Source organism: Phodopus roborovskii, unplaced genomic scaffold (genome assembly GCF_943737965.1).
Source record: "Phodopus roborovskii unplaced genomic scaffold, PHOROB, whole genome shotgun sequence".
Lineage (NCBI taxonomy): Eukaryota > Metazoa > Chordata > Mammalia > Rodentia > Cricetidae > Phodopus > Phodopus roborovskii.
Genome location: NW_026126558.1, coordinates 4,815,584 through 4,837,300, shown reverse-complemented (window position 1 = coordinate 4,837,300; position 21,717 = coordinate 4,815,584). Strand labels below are relative to the sequence as shown.

The 21,717-nt window shown below is 48.5% G+C and overlaps 1 protein-coding gene across 1 annotated transcript in view; it reads left to right on the top strand.

The window, feature by feature from the left end:
* Positions 1-21,717, top strand: part of Galnt2 (polypeptide N-acetylgalactosaminyltransferase 2) — a 124,424-nt gene that overhangs the window by 363 nt on the left and 102,344 nt on the right. The window lies entirely within an intron of this gene.

Genomic DNA, 21,717 nt, shown 5'->3' with positions numbered 1-21,717 from the left:
CCGACCCTGCTCCGCTTACCAGGGACTCTGGGTCCAGCGACTTCCCTCCCCGTACAGAGGGCGCGAGCACCCGAGCCACCTACCGTCCTGCGCAAGGATCTTGGGGACTGTTGTCTCGGTGGATCCACTGTGTTCTACTCCCTGCCCCCCTGTCCGTCCAGCTAGCTCCAGGACCCTCATTCCCTGCTCCGGGATCTTGGGGATCGTTGTCACCCGAGACCCTGTGCTCCCTGAGCCACAGTTCACCCTCACTCGAACCCCAACCCTGGACGTCCTGCTCCGGAATCATGGGGATCTGGGTCCCACCAGAACCTCTGTGCTCGAGCGATCAGAGGAGTGATTCCACCAGATGCCCCTCACTCTGCACCCAGAGGACGGACTTCAGTCCTGCCAGACCTCTTCTGCTACTTGCTACACTGCCCACCTCGGCTCTTGGCCCCGCACAGTCCCGCACAGCGGCGGGAACTGCCTAGCCTCTTGCACTTGCATTTCCTAACCCCAAGTCCCTCGTCCTCCGTGTGTGTTTCTGATGGGTTCTGCGCTGAGGGCTGAGTCGTGAGGCCGTGGGGACCACGGGTCGCTTAGAGCTCATAGATCCTGACTTGGCAGTCATCTCGGCTTGGGTACCAGGTGGACATAGAGCGTGATGTCCTTGCCGGTGTGTTGGTGCTGTCTGCTCTGGGCAGCAGGGGCTTGCGATGTTTTACTAGCTAATGAGCTTCAAAGCATAGTTATTTTTTCCAAAGCCCTATAACCCTCCTTGCTTGATGTAGACTGACACAACACCACCGGATAAGACGGGATGGAATAGACCATAGCTGCGGGAGATAGGGTCTTGAGTAGCAACAACTGTCACTTTACCCTTAGTCAGACCCTGAATGTCAAGGGCACTTGGCTGACTCCCCTTTCCTTCTGGTATCTTCAAGTTATTCCCAGCTGCAGGTGTAGAGGGAGGGGCATGGCAGTGTCTTATTCGAGTCTTAGAGGATTTTGTGTTTCGTTTTTATTTGCAGTAGGGAAACTGAAAACTGTTTCTCTGTGCTTGGCTTGTGTGGAGTTGACACTGACTACCAGCTTGGCTTTCTGAATGGTTTGTGTGTTGCCAGCCCTTGCTAGTTTTTAAGTCTAGTATGTGTGGCTGGTGGCAGCATCTCTGAGAAGGTGTGGTTTGTACCAATTTTGCTTCACCAGTAGATGCCCCCCACCTTGGGAATAGCCTGGCTGCTGACAATGCTTTTTCCTATGCACACAAAACAAAGCAAACTGACCAAGGCTTAGATCAGCACAGGTAGGTAGCAAGGCACCTGTGGCATTAGCCTCTTAGGAGTTATTGCCCTACCTCTAGGGGCTTCAGTGGGCAGACTGAAGTGGTCCTCTGGATGCCTCTAAGGCATATGCTTTGGGTTTGAAGAAAGTCCCAGACCTCTTTGTGATCTGATGGAGACCATGCAGAAAAATAAAATAAAATAAAATGGGGGAAATAAACAGTTATACATGGATTGAGGACCTGGGATTCTGTTTTGTCAGTGAGCCATAAAATGTAATCCTGGCTGCAATTACCCTTGTTTAGTGGTCTGCAGGGGGAGGAAGAGGTGTGTAAATGCAGTAGGTTTTGAAATTTCAGTAGTGCTTTCATTAACATAGCAGGGTGGACCCTGATAGAGGCAGAGGATGCCCCCAAAAGCGGAGTGTCATCTTGACTCCCTTAGTGGGGTTAAACACTAGAAGCTCCCCACATATTAGTTCATCTTTATGATAAGAGAAAATGTGTGATTTCTTTAGCTTGTACAACATGGATGTGAAATATGAAGAGTTATTGAAAGCCTGTAGCCCCCCCCCCATGTTAGGCTGGCTGCATTCCTATCTTGTGTTTGGTACCTCTCTTGTTCTGCCTTCAGTTAGTTTCTTCATGCCCTGGTATTTTCTTTCCCATGGAACCCCAGGCCTCAGGATTGTGCTTTGGGGATTGTTTGAGGGCACCCTGTTAGGATTTCTGCTGCTTCAGCGGCCAGGCCAATCTGTGTACTGTGTGCCCTGCCTGCTAAACAACTCCTCTCAGAACCGCTGTTCTCCATTTAGCAAAACCCAAAAAGTCATCTTACCTCAGACTACAGAGTGTGTGAACTAAGGAGTTGAAAACCAACTGTCAGCATTTGCTGGAAAAATGGGGACTTGATACTGTGATTCCGCAATGCTGAGGCCCCACGTTAAAGCAATTTATGCATAATGCTTAAAATTGCATTTCATTTATATAGGTATCTCCCCCTGCCATATTTACTCTTCCCTCCCTAAACTGATGATTTGCACTTCAAGAATGCCTTCCCTTTGAGCATCTTAAATGCTTTAAAATTTTAATCATGTTAAGTTTCCCTGGGGCCCTGGTATGCTGGCAGTGGATAGAGCTGCAGAGGAGAGGAAAGGATTTCTGTTGAAGGGAAGCGGCTTCTGGCTGAAGTATAGACAGGAAGGGTTCCCAATAGGAGAGCAGTGAGCTCAGCAGAGACTTCAGGGCCCCTGCATGGACTGCCTAAGTCTTGAGGTGCCCCACACTCTTCCTGAGAGCTAGTACCTGTGCTGCACACTTGAGCTGGACCTCAGGTGCAGGTGTTTGGTATTTGGGCTCTCACAGGAAACCCCGGAGGAGGGGCATCTCTTAGAACTGGGGAGGGACCTCTGGTGGCTTACTCAGTGGGAGAACAGTAGGATATAAAAATAGAGAAGGAACTTGGGGCTATGCTGCCTTGTGGAGGGTTTCCCATGATAAGCTGGCTTGCTAGTTCATTTGACTGACCTGGAGGGAACCAGTACCATCTTGAGTAGGTAGTTAGACATGCAACCAGGAGGTGGTGGCACAGTGGCCCCTCTGGTGCTGAGTAACATCTTGTTTTCTGCCTTTTGATTAGTGATCCTCCCTTGAACACTGCTCATCTCTGTCTCTCAGTTCTCTTATCATAACATTAGGAGATTAGCATCCTTATACCATGGATTTTACAGAAAGAAAGAAAGCAAGCAGCAGAAAAAAAAATCTCCAACCCCTAAAATGGAGTGAGCCAGAATCCTGTGAGGTCTTTGTTTCTGGCTAACTGTGTGCCCTGATATCTTCCTTGCATACTTCCTGAGGAACAGGTCTGCAGGGTTCCTTATGGGTTTGGTTTGTACTGGAATCTAGGATGCTGTGAATGAGCCATTTATAGGAAAACCCTGGGGACACTCATACCAGCTCTGTACCCAGTTGTGGTGTCATAATAGAGTTCCTGGTAGCCAACTGTCAGCAAAGAAAGTAGGTGAGGTGTGTAGGGTAAAGTCCATGTTGGTGAGAGAGCTGGAGGTGTACCTGAGTTTTGGCAGGATAGGCTCCAAGTTCCCTACTCTTCCCAGATATCTTGTCAGGAAGTATAGCTGTGATATTGAAGGCTAACAAGAGGCTGCCACTCACAGTATTGTGGCCTGTGTCAGCAGGTTACCAAAGATAAGTGTGCAATTTAAGAAAGGCCATTTGCACTAAGTATGATGACATAGGCCTGGCCTCCTAGCATTTGGAAGGTGGAAGCAGGAGGATCTGGAATTCAAGGTCACCTTTTCTTAAGGTATCACATTCAAGTCCAGGCCAGCCTGGACTATATGAGATCTTGCTTCAAAATAGCAATGAGGATTGTAGTGGGGATGGGAAGACTGCCGGGGAAAGCCCAGCAATAGCCTCATCTACACTGCAAGATTAACCTCCTTAAAGAAGATAAAGTCCCCTGTTCCAGAATTCTGTTGTGGCTGCCTAAGGGAGTGCAAACACAATAGAAATAGATTGTGACCCGTAAACACTACAAAGATAATGAGCCATGCCCTAGGCCCTCCAGCAAAAGTGAAAATGAACCTGTTTACCAGTGGCTTGTGGCCATCAGTCTGCTCAGCTTGCAGGGCTAACTGTTGCCTGGTGGAGGGTGGCAAGGCCCTGGGAGCAGTGAGTTTTTCTAAGGCTTTTAACCTGCTGTGGTCTGCTGGAAGAAAGGGAGTGGTGGGGGTCAGTTGTTTGCTGCTCTTTGTATCTAAGGGGTATGTGAGAGGTGGTAGGAAGAACAGTTAGTTCGGGAAGACAGGGATGCTTGTAGCTTAGCTTCTCTGTTGCTGCTGTAGTCTCAGGTTTTTGGGTAGTGTATTTCTTTGAGAGGAACATGATGTCAGCCCAAGGCTGCTGTGATGCCCCTGCCCAGAGTCATGGTCAGAGGTGGCTTCCTGGGCATTGAGTAGAGGCTCAGACAGAGGCCAGGAAGGCTACAAGTGTTTCGGGGGCAGCTTTGGACAGTCACCTGCAGACCCAGCTGGATGCACAGGAAGAAAACTGGGTCTTAGCCAAGCCCACTCCCCTGAGAGCTTGTGGTTTCCTCCCTGTGCAGCTGGAGAGCTCGTCTTGAGGGTGACACTGAGATTTGCTAACTAGGCAGAGGGGAGTCACATATGTAGCCAGGTCATATAGTCGAGGGTTAGGGGGACTCTGGTCTTAAGCATCTAGAGCCCCCCCTCAGACTCTAGTTGCTTGTCTCCCCCTGCCACTGCCCCTTATATTTTTGAGAGAGTCAGTCTCCTTCATGCGCCTCTTTCCACATTCAGCAGCTAAGGGTGCACCCTGTCACCCAGTAGGGCTCCTGTCACTTCCCTGTCATGTCAAAACAGGTGTTGAGTGTTGGTGCCTTCACCGCTGTCCTGTGAAGTCCTGGCCTACACTTGAGTAGAAGTGCTTGTTCCACCCACATGGTCTCAGCTCCTTCCTGGTGGGGTCTCTTCTGATGCAAGAATCCAGTAGTGCTTTCCACAAAGGCTGATCAAGGAGCTTCCAGGACAGGCTGGGCCAGGTAGGCGGCTATCCTAGCTGGATGGCCACTGTTAGTTTGATATAGCAGAGGAGCTCACCACAGCCTCGTCTGACCTGGGCAGAACTTGACCTTGTTTTCTCTGGGTCAGAAGACTCCCTGACTTTTGACCCTGAGCATTATATTCAGGACTAACCCTAGGCTCAGAGGTTCTCCTGGAGTGCATACCTTAGTCTAGAAGGCCTCCATGCTTCTCTCCCCAGACGCTCTAGGCCCATTTCCAAGGTGGGGGTGGGGTATAAGGCTTCAATACCAATCAGCCCACCTTTACTTCTTTAGGTTCCCATGCCTGGAGTGGCTCCGGAGCTGCCCAGCCCTATTCTGACATGGTTTGGGCAGTAAAGCTGACATGTCTATACTGTCCAGTAGTGTAGGCCTAGGGAGTGTGTGTCATGATGAACAGATTGAGTTTCTTAGCATGCTGACTTGTAGACAGCTGTGATTCATCTGGGCTTGATGTGTAGAAAAACAGGCCCTCTTACTTGAACTCTCATTTGTGGACTTGTCTTTTGAGTTTTCTTGGGAGCCATATGTCATTCTGAAGCTGGCTCTGACATAGCTGCAGTGGAGGGCGGCTGTCTGGGGCCAACCCGTACCTGTCCCTGTGACCCAACCTATCCTTGCAGGCTGTCGTCCTAGTGAATGGCCCCTTCCATTTGGTTCCCTCCTCCTAGACGCGCCCAGTGGAGTAAGCAGTCTCCAAGCAGTCTCTTCTAGGCTGCCTTGCTGGTCACCTGGCCCTTTAAGACAGGTAGCTCCTGTCTCTCTCTCGAGGAGGAATGGATGCAAAGGGATGGAACATGGCCATTGGATTGCAGTATCTGTCTTCACAGGGGGCAGTGGTTGCATTGTTTGGGGGGTTTTCACATCCAGCAGGTCTAGCATTGGGGCTGGAGGATTTATCTTCCCAGGGTCCATGCTCTCCATTGTGGGAGGTTCACAGCATTGGCAGCCTCTGCATACTGGGTGCCAGCACCCCTCATAGGTTATATGTACCAGGTGCTGCTAGGGCCTGAGGCAGAGTTAACCCACACGTTGAGGGTGCTATTAGTGTTTTGCTTTTTCTCCCTGCTCCTTCGTGCCTGGGCCTTCTCAGAAGGAAACAACGACTCTCTGAGGTCTATTGGGGGGGGGGCCTCCTTTAGGAAGTACTCAGGTGAGTATTAAGTTTAAAATCTAACAGACACGTGCTTAGCACCTGCTGCACACCATGTATGTCCTTAAAGCTTCTACCATATTACTCAAGAAACCAAAGGATAGGGAAGGCAAGAGGCTGTCCCAGGGTCACAGCTTGTGGGTAGAGACTCACTCAGGTTGTGGTTACACCTGCCTCTGAGGTCTTTCCACTGTAGAATGTGGGGTGACCCCCAGGCTTTCTAGACCCTTTCTTTGATTGTCACTGTCCTTTCCCTTACTGCCGCAGTGACTCTGGGAGGTATCCTGTAGCCTGTTGCTTAGGATTGTTCTAATGGCAGTGGCTGCCCGCTTGCTTTATATTAGGTTTCTTCCATCTACCATTAGATTTACCCCAACCCACAGACTTTGGCCTGACTTGAAGTAGCTATCCTCGATGCTGCAGTGTCCAGGAGAGTGATACCAGGGTCTGTGCCTTTCTTTCTCTCACCAAGTATCTCCCAAGCCTCCCTGGATGCCTAGCACAGCTGTGTCTGCAATCCTCCTGGGAACCCAGCAGACTGTGACACTTCACTCCACTGGGGGCGGGGTGGGGCAGGGCAGACAGCAGACAGTACAACATAAAGGGCAGTGCTGGGACACAGGTGTAGGGGTGTAGGGGCAGAGGACTAGTGGGTCAAGAAGAGAGTGAATCCAACCTCTGGCTTCCTTTGCTCCTGAGGTCCCCAGGTTCCTCAGTCCAGCCTGTCCTCACCTTCTGCTCAGTGAATAGAATGAACCAGTTTCCAGGGGACAGTGCCTATAGTTTGCCAGCAGAGTGGCTCTTCTGTCACAGGGATGCCCTATTCATGCACTTAGTTGAATGCCAAGTTATCTGTCACACCCTGGTCCCCCTTCCCTCCTATGGTTCTCAGTTCTACAACCTATGTTTGGTGTGTGGTAGAGTAGCTAGGCTGTGTTGTAGGATAGTCTCTGGAGTCCTGAGCTAGTCTGTGAGGTGCAGCAGGGCAGGCAGGGAGGCAGTTCATGGTTTAGGTTCTATGAAAGGACATCATGAATTTACAGAGTTGTCCGTACATGTCAGAGTTCAGGGAGTCATCCTTGGGTCATGAGCCCCTATTGTGGCCAAGGGCTTCCAGTACTGCTCCATCCCCAGGAACAGCCAGTGGTGCAGATGGGGTTGTTCATCACTCACAATTGCAAGAGGGCAGAAACCTGTTGGTACCCTGCTTTGGAGAGGTGGCACATGGCAGTGTAGGTTCTGAGATCTGTGGTGTTTGTGGAAAACAAGATGGAGTTGTGGCCTCACTGTCTGAAGTTGCTGAGGAACATCAGCTGGTAAGAACATAACTCTTGCAGGTTTCCCAGGTATCTCTGGGGGGGGGGGGGTTATTTCATGGAGGCTACTGGGTACTTCTAGAGGAAGCAGCAGAGTGGCCTTGTGTCAGCACAGGACAGGTAGTAAGTACCAAGGCCTTCAGGCTCAGAAGTGCTGTGGTGGCTTCTGCCATCTTCCTGGAAGGCCAGCCCAGGTGTGACCTTTGATTCCTTGCTTTGGAAAACTGACAGGCTTCAGATGAAAGATCTTTCTCAGCCAAATCACTTGGGATGGGAGCTTGAGGAGCTCTTGCAAATTAAAGACTTGGATTTGAAACTGCCTATAAATTAAGCTCTCTCTAGGTCTGGGTCGAGTATAGACGCTCACACTGGGAATTTGTGTGGCTGCCTTGGTGCAGAGCTGCTTGGCCCAGCATGGGAGGCCTTGAGGCCTTGCTGTCCTGTTCTGACTGACTGACTGCCTTGGGCTTTCCTGTTGACCCAGGTACTGAACTTTTGCTTTCAGAGGCCACCTCCTCTCTGCCCCTCCCACCCTGCCTTGGCAGTTTGCCTCCCCAGCTCACTTGTAGTCACTAGTTTCCCCTCCATCTGTAATCCTTTTTCATCAATTCAAGGCTCCTTTATTTGTAAAATACTCTTTGGTTTATGTGCCACTAGGAAAGAAAAACTGGCCATTGAGCTGAATAACATGGCTTCTATCAGTTAACGTTTTTATTTTCTACTCACTGAAAAAGTCCTTTCAGACTTAATTAGACATTGATTTTTCTATGTATCACGCTTGCACATAGAGACAGAGGAAAATGTAAGTGAAATATATTGGATAAGGTGTTCCCAAAACTTTTTCTGAGTCCAGCCACTCTAAATCACTTTCTGTCTGCTTTTTTCAGTTGTCCACTGTATCACCAAAATTGTTGGTGACAGTATTTCCCAAGAGGGAACCATAAAAGTGCTAAGGGCTAATGGCTCTGGACCCTTAAGGTAGCTTGGCAGTTGTATAATTAGCCACCCCCAACCCCACACCCCTCCTCTGAATCCTGCTGAATTCTCCATTTCACCATCTGTTCCCATCTCATCCTGATGGGATTTCTAGGGATTATTGCGTTTTGGATTTTCTTTTGAGCTTTTGACATGTCCAGCAGATTGAGATGCTGAGCCTGCAGTGATGCAAGGGGCCCTAACCTGGCTTCCAGAAACTTGGGTGTTTTGGGAGACATACCAATTTCTCAAGTTCAACTGTGGGTAAGGATTAACACAGAATGAACCAGTTAGGGCTCTGTTCTTCCTCACCCATGAGAGCCCAGTTGCTGTCTGGGTTTCTCTCTCACAGAAGAGGCTGATCTACTACAGTCCCAGAATCCTGATAGACTACTTCTTATTTCTGAGAGTAGCTGTGAATATATGCTCATTCAGAAACATTCTGGAGTATTAACCATGTAAGAGGTCACCTTGGGTGCTGTGTTGCAGAGGGGCAATCCTCTTCCCTTACATTTGAGATTTCAGTTACTAAGCAGCTAGCATATTTTGAGGAGTCCCTTCTGTGGTCCAGAAATACTAGTGAGGTTTTTTATCAGGGTTGTTGTAAGGTCCTGACAGAGAAGCATTCACCATTTGTCGACATTTTTTTCCCTGTAAGAATCTCCTGACTGCCTTTGGTACCCTTCTAGGAGCACTTGGTGGCAGAGTGTGGATCAAGGTAGGCACAAGCCAGTGTCATCTAAGCTGCCATCAGCAGCTCACAGCCCCTTAACAAGGCTATTCAATAGTGATTTCTTGATTGCCCTGTATATCTGCGTCAACACCTTGCCTTATCATGGGCAGGAAGCTGGAGTGGGAGAGACTAATAAATATAAATTATTCCTTTTTGTTCCTCCACCAGGATGTTATTGCAGAAGTCCCACATATTATGTTGACTTTGTAACCGGCGATTTTGGCAAGGATGTGATACTGCATATTTTCTGTAAGGTGCAATTCCTGGTGACTTCAATTTATATCAGTCTGTGGCTGCAGTTCCTGAAAGGCCCTGAGCCCTTGCCATTTGTCTTGCTTCTCTTTGGGCCTAGGGCAATACTGGGCTGGGAAGTTTTTCCTTTGTACACATTTAATTTCTAGAAAACCCTAGGATACCAGACTATCCCTCAGGTCATGCAGTAGCAAAGGCAAGCTGTTGTAAGGTCCCAATAGCTGCCTAAAGTAAGGCTTCCAGGAAAGCCAGCACTGGCTGGCTTGTTTTCCAACTGTGTCCCTGAGACATAGGTACAAATAGCATGTCTCCTTGTCTAGGACTCAGAGCCGCAGCTTCAGGCCGGGAGGGTGCTGATTACAGGGCTATTGTGTGTTTATCTGCCATCAAAACTGCTGATATGGATGAGCAGAAAGCCCAGAGGGGGAGGGTATAGGTTTCTGGGTGGTCTGAGGACCAGGCCCAAGGCTGGCAATGTGAAAGGGGTGTGGCTGCAACTGCCCAGGTGTACCATTGAACTCTGAAGCAGGTAAGGGTTGGGTGTCTCATCTCTGATAGAGAGAAACGAGGAACACGTAGTAGGCATTAGGGAATAGTGTGGGGCACCCATCATCTGCCTACGATGGCATGAACTAGTTTATGTCCTTTGTTTTAGAAAAGAATGGATTATCTTCCTTTCCTGGCTTGGTTATGTCATCATTGCAGTAGTGTTTTATTTTAGTGTTTTTCTCCCTAACAGGACATGATGGCACAAAATGTTGTTTGACTATTCTGGTCTCCAACTTGCCAGGATCCATAAGCAGGATCAGTGTGAGACCTGAGAGCAATCCAGTACTTGCAAACAGTGGTTTCCCTGCTATGTGGTCACCAAGGCTTGGGGATCATAATACCAGAGGGTTGCACAGAAACTCTGAAGATCACCCTGGGGGTTTGGGAACAACCTGGATCCTGCACTGGGGTTGGCTCTGGGTTCCTCTGTAGGATTGGTATGATGTGGCAGAGAGGACATAGCAAAGTGCTGAGCCTGGGCCTAAGGCAGGCTGCCTGGATATGAATTTTGGCTTCCTGGGTGGCCCTGTAACTTCCAGCAAGTCACTTAGCCTTTCTGTGTGGTTTCCTCATTTGCCTGTCTCAGCAGTTTCCAGTGAGGAGTGTGTTAGTATGTATAAACTGTCTGGATTGGTCCTGGTGTGCCCACAGCAAATGCTCAGCAGTGTGACGCCTGTTGCTAGTGTTAAGTGGTATGTTAAAGGTGGGAGCAAGATATACCCTGAAGGGAGCCTCTACACAGTGGGAATGTTGTCCCACACAGTGGGTTGTTTTGGAAGAACTCACATGGCAGATCTCTGCACTCTTCCCCCGAGGAAACTCAGTCCAGAGAAGGTAGCAGGCTGGGCAGTGTCCCGTTGTGAGAGCCAATGCACAGACCTCAGCCTTCATACCCAGAGCTGGCTTTCTCGAAGGTTCTTTCCCAATTCTATCCCTTCTCTTCCTCCCTTGTAACTTCTCTTTGAAAATTTGTATCAGGATGTGTGTTTTAATTGTGTGGCTATATAATTAATTTTTAAAACTATTTTTTAATTGGTTATTTCAGCATCTTGAGTTGTTATTATCTGAGTGTTACATGCTACCTGAAACTTTCCCACAAGGTTCTAATTGGTAGACAGACATTCTTTTCATTTCATTAGTTCAGCTTCTCCTTGCCTTTGAAACTGTAGGTGAGAGACACATGCAAGACAGAGTAATAATTGTATTAATACAACCCACCTGCCTGCAAGGACTGGTTCTGTTAATTGGTGCAGAGTTTCCACATTTACGCCTGGATCACAGATGAACAAACTTCACTGTGTAATGATTCCAGCTAAAAAATAATCTAAAATCTGAATGTTGGTGAGTGTCTTAGTTAAGGATTCTATTGCTGTGAAGAGATACCATGACCATGGCAACTCTTTTTTCTTTTTTGAAACGGGATTTTTCTGTAACTGTCCTGGGACTCACTTTGTAGATCAGGCTGACCTTGAACTCATGGCTGGCTTACAGCAACTCTTATAAAGTAAGACATTAAATTGGGGCTGGCTCAGTTTAGAAGTTTAGTCCATTATCGTCTTGGTGGGAATCATGGCAGACAGGGTGCTGGAGAGGAAGCTGAGAGTTCTACATCTTGGTCCTCAGGCTGCGCAGGAGACTGTAACAGTAGCTTGAGCATATAAGACCTCAGAGACCACTTCCACAGTGACACACTTCCTCCAACAAGACCACACCTCCTAATAGTGCCACTCCCTTTGGGTCAAGCATTCACACACATGAGTCTGTGGGGGTCACTCCTATTCAAACCACCATGTGAGGATGCTGGATTTGAGAAAGCCATCATTCAGCCCCGGTGTGACTCTGGATCCCTGTTTGTACTGTTCTTGGTGAAGAGGGGTGTGGGGGGGGCCAGATAGATGGAGGAGGCTTTTTTGCTGCCCTCCTTGTACATGTGTTCCTTCTCCCTTCTGCTGGAAAGGGGCTTTCTGGGAGCAGATGTGGGTGAGTTGTCAGATGAGGAATAGTTTATCTCCCTGGGCTCTCTCTCTCCTTTGGGCCTCTTGGTTTTGTCTTGGATCTAGAAAGATCCCTGTGTTACAAAGAAGCTGTGGTTCTGTGAGGCTGTGTCATTTGTGGGCCCTATTTTAAAGCATTTCCATGATTAAAATGTGATGGTTCCAGGACAATAAAGATCGAAGATCTTTTAGATTAGTAGGTGGCTCTGGTGAGTGGACTGGGTAGTCAGCTTTCCCTTGCTGATCCCGAGGGTTTCAAGGCTGGAGAGTACAAGTGATACTCTCCCACCTTGAGGTTCTCCAAGGGTCCATGACCACCCCTTTGGTGGTCCATTCCTGAGATTCTCTGATGCACCATGCCTGCCCTCACATGGTACCCCTGGGTCCCTGCCTCTAGGTACCTATCCCCCCCCCCAGGTCTTTAATGCATTACACCACCCCTGAGAGCCCAGTGTAGAACTGTCCTTCAAGCATAACAACCATTACCATCTTAGTCTGAGCATCCATGATCGCCTATAAGTACTTGGAAGGAGTTTTAGATAATGACCCACATCTGAGATTCTAGCCACTCCTCCCTACACCTCCCTTCCAGCTGCTGGCTATATGTAATTCTGCCCAAGCTGCATGTGTAACGTTGTAGTCTTGGGGGTGATAGACTAGATTGAGTGTGGAAGGGTAACTGAGCATTAACTCCGTCTGTGTAGGGAAGTTGGCATCCATGTTAAGGTGAGACTTTTTGGTGGTTCTGCTGATTTGGGTGGCACGCATACTCTGTAAGTAAGCTCAATAAACTCCCTTGTTCACCAAGTTTGACTTAGGTGGTCCGGTTACCTTTGGTCTGTTGTCGGTGCCTTGTCTAGGGATACCGATGCCTGTTTACATCTATCTCCCCAAGGAAGTTCATACATCTGTGTGTCCTTCCCCCAACTGATTCTTTTTGTCCCTTCATAGTGTTGAGCTACAGGAGTGTCTGGCTTAGACACCTTCCATATTTTCTGTTTTACTACAGGAAAGTGTGGCAGCTGTCTGTCAAGAGTGGGGCTTTGCACACAGAAGAACAGCTGACAGAGTCTGGAGAGTTGGCTATCCTGACTGACAGTCAGAAGGCCATAGGTGGGAAGGCACAGTGTAAAAGGCCAGTTAGCAGCTGGGCCAGTGGAGCAGGGGAGTGGGCTAAGAGCAGGTGACCTGTGGCCTGTAGAACTAGCAGTGTGTCAAAACCTTTGAAGATTTAGATCCCTACTCCAAGGCATTGTTATGTCCTTCAGAAAGCTGTCATGCTGTTAAGTGATGCTGTGTTGAGGGGGCAATGGCAGTGTGGGCTCACCATCTTTACTCAGTTGCATATGGATTGACCTGTAACTTTGTGACCCAGAGTGGTAGATATCCCTGTAGCCTGTCTGCCTTTCTCAGGTGGTTGGTAGCCCTGATGTCCACCTTCTCCAACCTGCAGAAAGAGGCACTGCCAGTTCCCAGATGCTGTGTGGATGCTGTTGGGTGGGCTGTGTCCTCCTCTCCTGGACACAGTCTGTGGGTTCTAAGTTATTTTACTCTTTATACTGGGATCTGCAGTGTGAGGTGGTCCTCAGTGCTGGCCAGGGTAGGGAGTCAGCGTGTTTGTTTTTGAGCTGAGTCTGACTTCCTCTTCAGGTACAGTGGGTACAAGGTTAGGGAGGCCTGAGGTCTCTTGAAACCCTCCACTGAGGTTGCCCTGACCTGCCTGGGCAGTGTTTGCATTAAGCCATCAGCTCCTGGTGCTTTTGTAGGTGGAGTTGCAATCTGCACCTGAAGGGGGAAGAGATGGCACCAGCCTGCTGAGTTGGGTCAGGGAGTACTGCCAGACACCTGCAGGCTTTTGTTCATTACTTTCAGGGCTGCCTTTCCCTCGGTTTGAGTCTTTGAATTCTTAGTGTCCTGGCTGATCTTATGAAACTGTTGCTGTAACATTGTAAAGCTTTCAAACAGTACAGAGGTGTATTTGTGTGTGTGTGAGTGCGTGCGTGTGTGTGTGTGTGTGTGTGTGTGTGTGTGTGTGTGTAATATTGGGGACACCATGGGAGCCCACATACAGGCTTACCCTTCAGTCAGAACCCCTGAGGGACTGGACTCTTGCTGCTGAGGGGCGGCACCAGCAGCTGGTTTGAAGTTGAACCATTTATGCAAATGTTCGTTGATCTCAGCTACTTCCTTGAGGTGTAAGATGCAGGTCATGGGGGCTCAGAGCTGTTAAAGGACTCACTGGTTGTCACTTTGCAAGCACTTATATGTGCCAAGGACAACCAAGTGTTGAGTGACAAAATTTTTCTTGGGTAGATGCAACACACCTGTCTACTCACCCCAGATAGGGAGCCCCGCAATAGACCAAAGTATAGATACCAGCAGACTCCAACTTGGTGAGCCAATGAGTTTTGTTGCCAATGAGTTTTATTGGGGCTACCTACAGGAGTATGGGTGGGGGGTTACTCACAGGGGCAGAAATGACTCAAAGACAGCTGCATCAGCAAAGCCTACCCTATCACAGGTGACAGCTTATGAAACTGGGAACTTGAAGTGCACTCGGGCATGCTCAGCCGTTACTGCTGTCAGTGAGGGCCTAGTGAATATGGTTAGTTTCAAGACCTTCATATAACTATTTTGAGTTGTTTGCCTTCCTGTTTAAGGAACTTCCTAGATAATGGAGTGTTTCAGTTTTGGAGGAAACTGTTACAGAACACCAAGATACAGAGAAGAGCCCCTGATAAAACCGGTGGGTGGTCTCCCAGCACTCAGGCAATGGATTTCACCTGTGAAGGAAGGGTCCTGGCACCTTGCTGACATCTACCCTTCTCCTGTATGCAGACTCTAAGCCAGTGTTGGTAAAACCCCTTTCAACTAGTGCAGCTCTCCCAAGAGGGCAGGGGTCTGGCCTGCCAAAGCTTGCCTGGTCTCCATACGTTAAGAGTTGCCTCATCTGATGCCTAGTGCCAACTACTGATTTTCCCAAATGGAAGGCATGCCTCATCTGATGCCCTGTACTAACTACTGATTTTCCCAAGTGGAAGGTAAGCAGGGTGGAGAATTTGCCTTTTGGCTGTATTTGAACCCTAAGACCAGTAGGAGCCTCCCATTCTCGCCCGCTGCCCTTCCTTGTTTCTATCTCACTCACCCCTACCTTTTCCTGCACAGCTTGCTCTTCCTTTGGCTCTTTTACTGTTAGTTTCCATGTAGTTTGTGATTCTTCATGTGCATGCACTTAGAAATACCTGGGCAGGGCTTTAAAATATAGTGGCCCAGGACCTACCCTGAGCAATCCAGCAAGTTTGCCTGTGCACGTACACACACCCCATGTTTGGATTCCAGTACTAATGGGTGTGGAGCAGCTGGGATGCATTTCTGTGGCTTCATCTTTGGGGGAGGGCCTGCTCAGATCAGAGTCTTCCTTGTGTGATACTCTTGTGCTGTTGTTACATTGCTGTTTGGTCTTCTGGTTTGGAAGAATTGGTTACTGGCTTCTACAGTCAGAGTTGGGTTCTTATTGCTGGAGTCTTGCTAGCTTCCTTTCCTGGAGCTCCTTCCTGAAGAACTGATACCTCTTCCTCCGTGTCTCAGTGTGCCCTTTATCCTGTTCTGTTCTCAGCCCCAACACACGGGGTCCTGCTGTGACATAAAGCCAGGGCTGCACTAAGCTTTGTCTCAGTACCTCGCCAGCCTCCACTGAAAGGGGCCTTGAGAGAGCAGGACCAGTTAGGTGGGCGGTGAAGACTCTTTAGCGCCTGTCAGCCCTGCTGTAGCCATGCCTCAGATTTTAGTTTTCCCTGCACTAACAGGTGTTGGCATCTCACCCTTAGAGATGCCAGCCTCAGGCAAGGAGCCTCCTGCTCTGTGCTTCTCTGTCCCAAGGGTCCCAACCTTGAGTGTCCCAGCCCTGGGGTAGGGTATGGAGTCTCAGCTTGACCTCCTCCTGGGTTTCCTGAGACTCAGGTAGGGGCTGCTCCTGCAGTTGTGGTTTCCATGACACATGTGAAAGTTACCTGGCTGACAGTGTTACCCAGGTGACCATTTGTACAGAAACCCCTGTGTTGGAGAAACACCTGTGGTTAGATTCTGGCTGATTTGTGTGGCATGCTTTCCACCGCTCTAGCAGACACTAGGTGAATTACACTTATTTAGACTGTGGTTCATGCTTGTGGTTGTGCTTTCTCTTCCTGACAGGACTACTGTCCTGTCATATTCTTTTCTCTCCAGCCATAGTCTTGAGCCTCAGTGAGACTGGGTGACTTCCTGGAAAGGGTCACTACAGATGGCTGCCACCATCCATTCTCTATTGGCTTTCCTTTCAACGTGCAGTGGTTTCAACTGTACCTCCAGAGTCAGTGTCCATTCAGTAACTATAGTAAGCTTCAGATGCTTACACTACACATTTTTGTTTTGTCTTGAGACAGCATTTCTCTGTGTAGCACTTGGCTGTCCTACAATTCACTTTGTAGACCAGGCTGGCCTCGAGCTCAGAGACCCACCTGCCTCTGCCTCTCAAGTGCTGGAATTAAAGGCATGCGCCGCCACCTCCGAGCACACTATAAGTTACTTCTAAAGAGACAGCTTGTTAGGGGAAAAATATGTTTGAGTAAATGGAGTCAGTAAGAGTTTATAAGGCTGAGCCTTCTAAATTGCTCAGTGGGTAAAAACACTGGCTGTGTCTGTTGCTGTGATAAAACACTGTGGGCAGACTTTCTCTGTCCTGCCAGTCAGTGCTGTCTCATCAGCCAGCTCCCAAATAACCACAGAGACTTTATAAATATTAATTGTAAGTGCTTGGCTGATAGCTTAAGCTTGTTACTAACTAGCTCTTACAGCTTATACTAACCAATATTTGTTATCTATGCTCTGCCGTGTGGTTTTACCTTTCTTGAGCATGTTCATCTTGCTCCTCTCCACCCTTCCTGGCGACTCTGCCTGCCCTCTTCTCCTCGTGCTTTTTGTCCACAAATCTTGCCTAACCTTATCCTGCCTAGCTTTTGGCCACTCAGCTCCTTATTAATCAATGAGAGTAATACATATTCACAGTGTACAGAAAGATTGTTCCACAGCAAACCCCTGTACATGTGATGTGGCGTGGCCTGCTGCAGAACGGGACCTTGCTTAACTGGACCTGCAGGGGTTCTTGGGGGCTCTCATTGCTTGGGTGCTGCCTAAGCTGCTTTTGGTTTAAGGAACCATGGCTAGCTGCACGAGCCTTCTCTTCCTAGCACCTGCCACATTAGGTGGAGAGAGAATTTTCTCTTTTAAGAAGGTTCTAATTACTGAGCTGAAATATTAACATGTGCTTATCTGCAGTGATTAGGACCAAAGCAGTCTGGTCATGCAGCTTAGTCTTATCTGCTTAAATGACCGGGAGAGTGTGGACGCACAGCTTATCGGGACCCCAGGACCGGGCAGCTAGAGGAGTGCTGTCAGCCTCCCTCCTCACGCCCTCCCCTCCTCCTGCCCCTTCCCCCCCCCCCACTCCCTCCCTCCTCCTCTTTCCTTCTTCCTCTTTTTTCTTTCATTCTCGCCTCGGGCTTCCTTCCCTGCCCCCTTCCTCCTCCCCACCCCTCCCCCGTTCCTCTTCCTTCCTTGTGTTCTTTTTCCTCCCCCTTCCTTTCTCTTACTTCTCCCTCCTCCTCCCTTCCCTCCCCTCCCCTACCCCACCCACCCTCTTACTCCTTTGTTCTATTCTGGGCTTCTGTCCTCCATTCCCCCTTTCTTCCCCTTCTGTCTTCACCAGGAGCTCTTTCCCCTTCACTGAGCACTGCTCAGAGATAGCTGTGCAGTCAGTCAGTCACTCTGAGAGATCCTGGTGGCTGAACCTAGAAGCACGTTTCTTTCTGAGTCTGATCCACATGGCTCCCCCCCCCCCACCCCCAGCCTCCTGTGAGAAAGGCTGCTTCAGACAGCTGATGAGTGCCAGTGCATCCCACAGTGAGTGCTTCCTTATTGTATCTGATGGTTGTTGAGACACAAACAAATGGCTCCTCCCTCTATCACATTTGCTGTAAGGATTTCAAAATCACACTGAGTGCTGTTAGATAGAGTTCATGGAGAAGGAAGATAGTGGCAGAAAGGGAAAGGGCTTGTTGGGCATTGCAGAATTCTACCCTAGAGTCCCAGATGGCTTCTGTAACAATATTTGCCAAACTGTTACTATTATTTGCTATGCTGGAAATCGTTTAGCCATTGTGTGTATGAAGCAAGCGCTGTAACACCGAGTGACACAAAATAAACTAAAATAAATACACAAAGTAATAAACTAAAATGTCATTTTTTTAAAATTCATGAATGTAGGCCTTTTAGTTTTTTATTTATTTTATTTCCCTAAGGGGGCATACAATGTCTTATAGATGGGCTATATTCCTTTGTTTATGCAGGTGACCCAGCTGTGAACACTAACTAGGGTTGTTTCTTTTTGGCTGTTAAAAGTTTTTATACTTTTCATAGTTTCATATTAAAGTGGAACGTTCTAGGTCCTTACTATCTTGGGAAAATTTAAAGTATCTCTATTTTGGAGAAATACGGTAATATGTACCAAATGTATCAGCATGAAACTGGTTGGTGATATAGAGCAAAGTGTATTCTAAATCTTTAGCTTGGTTTCTGCAACATAGTTAATATAACTAACTATGTATCTGGGTTTCAGGGATTCAGATGAGTTGGTTTGTGTAAAAAGGTGGATATACATGTTTAAAGGTAACCTATATGACTAGGGGACCCTAGGTGACCAAATGACTAATTATGAATATTAACACCAGATAATACATCCTTATTTTTTTTCCGTGTTTCATAAATATTTGCAGTAGAAATTTGGCATGATTTAATTTTTCTAGAAACTTCAAGCACTTTATACTCTATTTATCCCAGGCTTAAACTATCTGGGACTGTGTGTGGAGTGAGGTTTGAAGCTGTGTCTGAATGCTGTGTGTTTTCTAGGAGGAGGGTGGAAGGGCTACTGGTGCCTACTTGGAACTGGCTTTCTTTGCCGGCTGTCTTTCTCCTTTTATGTAACTCTGTCCTTACAAGTATGACATCCATGTCTTTCTTAGACCTCCTATAAACAGGCTCTATAGCTTGTAGGTTTGCCGAATCCATTTCCAGGGTGTGTGTATTGAGCACTGACTCGATGCACATGGCTAACCAAGATGGGAGTCCACTCCAAGACCAATCTGTGAGGCAGGTGAGAGGTTCCAGATATTACGGCGTGGACACCGCCACACTGGGACAATTGTTCTGCCTAGTCTAGATACATAGACTTAAGTTGGAGCTCTTTAGCAGGCTCCCTCAGCCATGGGCTTCGGTTTTTATTGTATTTTATTTTACTTTTACAGTCTTGGCCTTTGGCTGGCCTTAGCCTTCAGAATTGTGTCCAGGTATCTTTGGGAATCTTGCCTTTGCAGGGTAGGGTGGACACTCTGCTCCTCTAATCTCAGACTCTGTCAACATACCAGTGTCCTTCAGGGTCTGATGCCTGCAGGAAGGGCACAGTCAACCCTGCAGTGCTTTTGAGACATCTGCCTTCTAAGAAGCTGCTTTCCCTGGGCTTGGTGTCTTGGGCACTACACAGGTGACCAGTTATCTAATGGTGTATTCCCTCCCTCAGAGGCCTAGTCTCTTCTGCCTAACCCCCTCCCCCATGCTTCCCCATCCTCCCCCATGGATACATTCCCAGATCCTTGCAGTTTGAATTACAAAACCGGGTTGTTCAGTAAATGATTAAAAAGTAAAGAGTCTGGTCCTGGCAGCAGTTTTAATTTTCTATAATTCTAGGCAACTTGCCCAAACACCGTGTTGTCTAGATTTTTGAGTGTATTTAAGTGTTTCTTGAATGGGTCCAAAGAATGTGGGTGGAACTTATGCATGTCTGCAGCAACTATGAGCCTGGTAACTATACTCATGCATGTAGAGGCCCTTAGGCAGTACGGGCAGGGAGGGTGGACTATACATATGTGCACAAGTGTGTGTATGCAGTGTGTTTTACACCTGAGTTCTTGCTATCTTAGGAATGCTCACTGTAATTCTTGCTTGTCCCCCACCCTTTCCTTCCTTGGGGGAACCGAGGTCTCTGGCTTAGTCCAGCTCCTTCTAGATGCCGTGGTTCTGGCCCTCTCGGTAGCATGCCTCCACAGGGGGATTCTCACCTTGAGTATATGTGTTCCAGGGAGTGTTTGTGTAGGCAAGACTTCCAAGCCTGGAGTATCCTGATGTGAAAGACAACTAATGGCATGCCTGTAGTGTCAGGCCTTAGCCAGCTGGTCTCTGGGTCAGAACGCAGTGTTGACAGTATCATCTCAGAGCAAGCTTCTGTAGTGTGTGACAGAGTTTCATGCTACTTGGTGCATGTGGTTATTTTGTGTTTTTCCTGAAAATGTCCTTCTGTTCCTTTGGAGGTCTGCAGTAGACCTCCATTCTCAGCATTTTAGTGCAGTTGAGCCTGGGAGGGTGGATTGGTGTGTGGTGAGAACTGTCCTTGGAGAGATTTTAAGGGCCGCTTTTCTTACCTTCTTTCCTGTCTGTCCCAAAGTGGAGAGGGCCACAATGAAGGCACTACCTCCCAAATCAACCACTCTATTTTCCCAGTACCGCCCCGCTGCTGGCATGGTCCTTCCATGTTGTGTGATGGGTGAAGATAGGTCATGTGTCAGAGCAGCTCACACAGCTCCAAACTTTTTGATCTTTTCCAAGAGGCACTTAACCCCCCCTCTGAAAACAAGCTTGCCCTGTCCTTTTGGACCAGAAACAAGGAGAGCAGATGAAGCTCTATGATGGCCGGTGAGACTTGCTTACTGAGGCGTCTTCAGTGCCTGCTTTGCCTCTGGCTGGTACCTGACATGTTGGCTGCCTGCAGGCCTGGTATACCTGATTCTCTGGAGTGTGGGGGCAGGGCAAGGACAGGGGAGCTCCTGCCAGAGGCAGCCCACAGCTTCAGAGGAGCAAAGTGACTTAGGTCTGAAGTTAGAGGAGAGACAGACCCAAGTGGACAACATTCACCTTCAGTTTCAAGTTCTGGGTACAATTCCTGGGAGGCAGGGTGTGGCAGATGTGGCTCTGTGAGGAGTTTACACTGAAGGGGTCCAGCCTGGGGTCTTAGATTATCACTGTTTGTAAAGTATAGATAGTAATAATTGTTAGACCTGACACAGTGACAAGCATGACAGTGCCTAGTCAGGGCCCCTCCCCCAATCAGTCAGAGCAGCAGACACCCAGAGTGGCAACTCTGGGCTGCCCTGGCTTTTCTTAGAGCAGGCAAACCACACACCTTCCAGCTGGTTCACAGCCACGGGCAGAGATGAAGATTCTGTTGCAAACAGCAGCGTCTGGGGTGGTGGGGGCTGAAAGTCACTGGCTGGCATGACAGAGTGTAGGTGTGAAAACGTCCTTTGAGGGGCAGTGAGAGGGTGGGCCAGAGGAACAAGTAGGGACTGACTACTCAGAAGGCAGATGTGACAATATGTGGGCATGTCATGTTGATCTGAGTCTGACAATGATGGCTTTCCCAAGACTGTATTTAGAGCTGCGCTTCACAAAAGGTGCCTTACACCCAAGTTAGGTTTGCACTTGGAGACCGGGTAAGCACCTTGCCTCCCTCCCAGCCTTGTGCAGGAAAGTGGCTGCTGGCAGAGGCAGCAAGTGTGCGCCTTTGGACTTCAGCGATGGTTCCTTGGATGGCAGGGAGTCTAGAACATGTAGATTTTAATGATGTTCCTGACACCTCTGTGTGGCTCTTCTCCCTTTGCTGTTCAGACCTTGCCTCTGTGGCTCCCTTGCAGCTGTTATGGCAGGCGGTTCATTTCCTGGGAGAATTAGCTAGAGATGAGAACTGAAACGCCTTCCTGCTGAAGGGCTGCTTGCTCTCCCTAGGAAAGTCTGACCC